The sequence below is a fragment of the Branchiostoma floridae genome, chromosome 15, assembly GCF_000003815.2.
Source record: "Branchiostoma floridae strain S238N-H82 chromosome 15, Bfl_VNyyK, whole genome shotgun sequence".
In the NCBI taxonomy this organism is placed as follows: Eukaryota; Metazoa; Chordata; class Leptocardii; order Amphioxiformes; family Branchiostomatidae; genus Branchiostoma; species Branchiostoma floridae.
In genome coordinates, this window is record NC_049993.1 from 1,243,638 (window position 1) to 1,247,557 (window position 3,920).

Sequence of the window (3,920 nt, forward strand, 5' to 3'; positions counted from 1 at the left end):
GGCACGTCCATAGTACATACATGTAAAATATAGTTTAACAATATACGAACCTTTTATGGCCGCACATGAAGTAGATTATCAGTTTTTTCTGGTGGCATATTGCTTTCTATTGCAAGCATATTTGTCCTTTAGGCAACAAATAAAGTAAACCAAATCTAAAACGAAGGAAACGGTATTCATTCCGCCCGTAACTGCAGTTACCACACTGTCCGCAAGAGGTGCTTCTTCACTACAGCTTTTCCCTTGACGGTTTTTGGTAAGTCGGCTGCTATATTAGAAACCTTCCCCATTTCGATCAATGCTGAGATACAATTAATCAAATACCCGGGCACCATCTAGCAAACTTACCCGAAGATTCTCCGTGAAGCATACGATGTCTTACTTTCCGGTGAATACGAATACAATGGACGAATCACGTATTAAACTAACTAAGTGACATTCTAAACTATAACGTTAATGGTTTTGGGCATGTACGGACAAACCCGAGGTTTAAACATGTTGATATGCTAACCGACCAATTACGACAGCGTTTACAGGATATATACGTACAAGAATGACATTCTTATATTCAAAATAGCTCAAAACTTTCCATCTATTCTACGCTGAAGGAAACTTCGGATACGGACAAACAAATTGTAAACACAGAAACTTTCGCGGTGGTTTAATGTTCGCGGTTTTCGCGGTGGCCGCTTCACCGCGAACTTAAAACTACCGCGAACGTTTTCCATGACAGCAAGAGACTACAGTGCATGGTGCTACCGCGAACTTAAAACCACCGCGAAAAGTTTTTTCCCGCTACCGCGAAATTAAATCCTCACGAACTTTAATGCATTTACAGTATATTTCGAATATAACGCCACAGTTTTGAACTTCGTAGAGCAATCATAAACATAAGAATCTGTAGTCACAAACTAAATGTAGAAGCCGGAAGATATACTAAAATTCCCCGTGACCAGAGGTTTTGTCCATTCTGCCCAAATGAGATCGAAGACGAACGCCACTTTGACTTGTTATAGAGTTCACGACAAAAACGCACAAAGTTGTTCACTTCCGCTTGCTCTAAAGAATTTGCTTCTCTCTGTTCGTTAGATAAATTCAACTACGTTCTGGGAGGCAATAAAACTACGAATTCACAGACGGCGTTTTGGGTCATTCCTTCTCGTGTTAACATGGTAAGGGGATATAAGGTCCTTTTGGAATTCCCATCCGAATGTGGCACGAGTTTTTGAAATACTCCATTCCGGCTGGTTCTGCTTGTTTGTCAGATTCCTGCTAATTTGGTTTCAGTGTGAAGGCCCTATGACTGTGTACAAGTAAGCAAATATATCCACAAATGCTTATACCGTAGAACCAATAGTGTAAATGACATGCTAGATATACGAGTACCTGTAGAAATCCATATATGTCTGTTTACTGTAAGTAGTTGTAATACATGTAAACCTTACGAAAGTCGCTGTACTTTTGTCGTGTCAAGAAAAATTTCAATGTTTTCGCCGAAGAAGAAAACATATTGTTTATTTTCTGGTGCATTCTTTATCTTTCTTCCACCTAGCAGAGAAGTTTACGGGAAAGGCACTGCCAGTGCTGTCTGCCTGGACTGGCTATCAGATACTCCCATTTAATTTACTTTACTAGCACACACTAGATCAAGTTCACACGTCTTTGGGGTAAGCCTTATGGTATAGCATAATGCGAGTAGCTTGACACAAGGCTAAAAATTCTGCATTTTTGTAAAACCTTGCCTTTCTAGTTGAATACTGAGCTTGTTACATCATCCAGACTGAATCAAGAAATAAATCTGTTGGATACATGTCATGATGATACACCTGAGTCACTCCGTGTTCGTAGAGAGCCACACCTGAGTCACTACACACCTGAGTCACTCCGTGTTCGTAGAGAGCCACACCTGAGTCACTACACACCTGAGTCACCCCGTGTTCGTAGAGAGCCACACCTGAGTCACTACACACCTGAGTCACTCCGTGTTCGTAGAGAGCCACACCTGAGTCACTACACACCTGAGTCGTGACCTTTTCCTTTCATAATTTTTTTTGACCAGCCTCTCTTTTGTGGGAAGGCCGGTCTAAAAAAATTATTGAAGGAAAAGGTCACGATTTTCCCCACCAACCTCTGCTTGGAGAGTATATAAGCTCTACTCTGCTTCGACCGGTAAGCCCCAAAACGTGTGAATTTCAGATCATCTAATCTTTTATTTTCTAATAGGTCCAACATCCTGTCCACCGGTTTTTTTCAGGTCCGGTTTTTCCGGACCGGTCCAATTAGAGAAACCGGTTTTTGTACAGGTAATAACTATCATTGACTTTGAGCACTATTTCAACACACTAACACATATGCAAATACATACAGACACAAACATGAACACTCACATACTCTACATATCTAGCTTTGATGCTAATCATCACACCTGTCAGATATGTAACCATGTATATACCTGTCCTTGGTACTGAACACTCTCCACACACACCTAGCTTTTAGGCCACACCAATTTAATTTCTTGGTTCACGGATTCGCTCGCTCCTATTTTTTGGAAAAAAAAATAAAAATAAAAATTACCACTCAGCAAATTTTCACCATTAATGAAACCATTCACCAACTTTCTGGTGTAGTAAATTGGCCTTTATATTATAAGCTCCTTAAAGTGTGGGTACAGGTGTTGTTACTGTACAGTAATAGTGTTTTCATACTTTTTTCAAGCTGAAAACTTTTTATTCTTTATGTATTGGATTAGCCCTTACCTTTACCCCAACCATTTTACAATTTTTGTTTTTATTTTTATTTCGCCCTCTCGCTCCATATTTTTTATGAAAAAATCCGTGAACCAAGACATTAAATTGGTGTGGCCTTATGTATTTACACCTGTCAGATATGTAAGCATACCTCTCCTTGGTGCTGAACACTATCCACACACAACACATCAAGCTTTGATGTATTTACACCTGTCAGACATGTAACCATACCTCTCCTTGGTGCTGAACACTATCCACACACAACATATGTCATTGATACTAAACATCACACCTGTCAGACATGTAACCATACCTCTCCTTGGTGCTGAACACTCTCCACACACAACATACCTGTCATTGATACTAAACATCACACCTGTCACACATGTAACCATACCTCTCCTTGGTGCTGAACACTATCCACACACAACACATCTGTCATTGATACTTAACATCACACCTGACAGACATGTAACCATACCTCTCCTTGGTGCTGAACACTATCCACACACAACACATCTGTCATTGATACTAAACATCACACCTGTCAGACATGTAACCATACCTCTCCTTGGTGCTGAACACTCTCCACACACAACACATCTGTCATTGATACTAAACATCACACCTGACAGACATGTAACCATACCTCTCCTTGGTGCTGAACACTATCCACACACAACATATCTGTCATTGATACCAAACACCACACCTTTCAAACACATGGCATGTAGGCAATACTGGTTTTATTGCATGGATGATATCATTGGGCACCACAACATTGATGCGTGCATGCAAAAAAGTTGGGCCAAAAATTCCTTTGCTATTTCACACTTCACATCAGACCACACTTCACATTCACAACAGACCACACTTCACAAGACCACACTCCACAACAGACCACACTCCACAACAGACTACATTCCACAACAGACCACACTTCACAACAGACCACATCCCACAACAGACCACACTTCACAAGACCACACTCCACAACAGACCACACTCCGCAACAGACCACACTTCACAACAGACCACACTCCGCAACAGACCACACTTCACATTCACACTTCACAACAAACCAAAAAGATTCACAATTCACAACTTTGTTCCAGATTTTATTTGTGTTAACTTTGCAGTCTTTTAACAGAAAAGACCATGTTTGTGCCATGG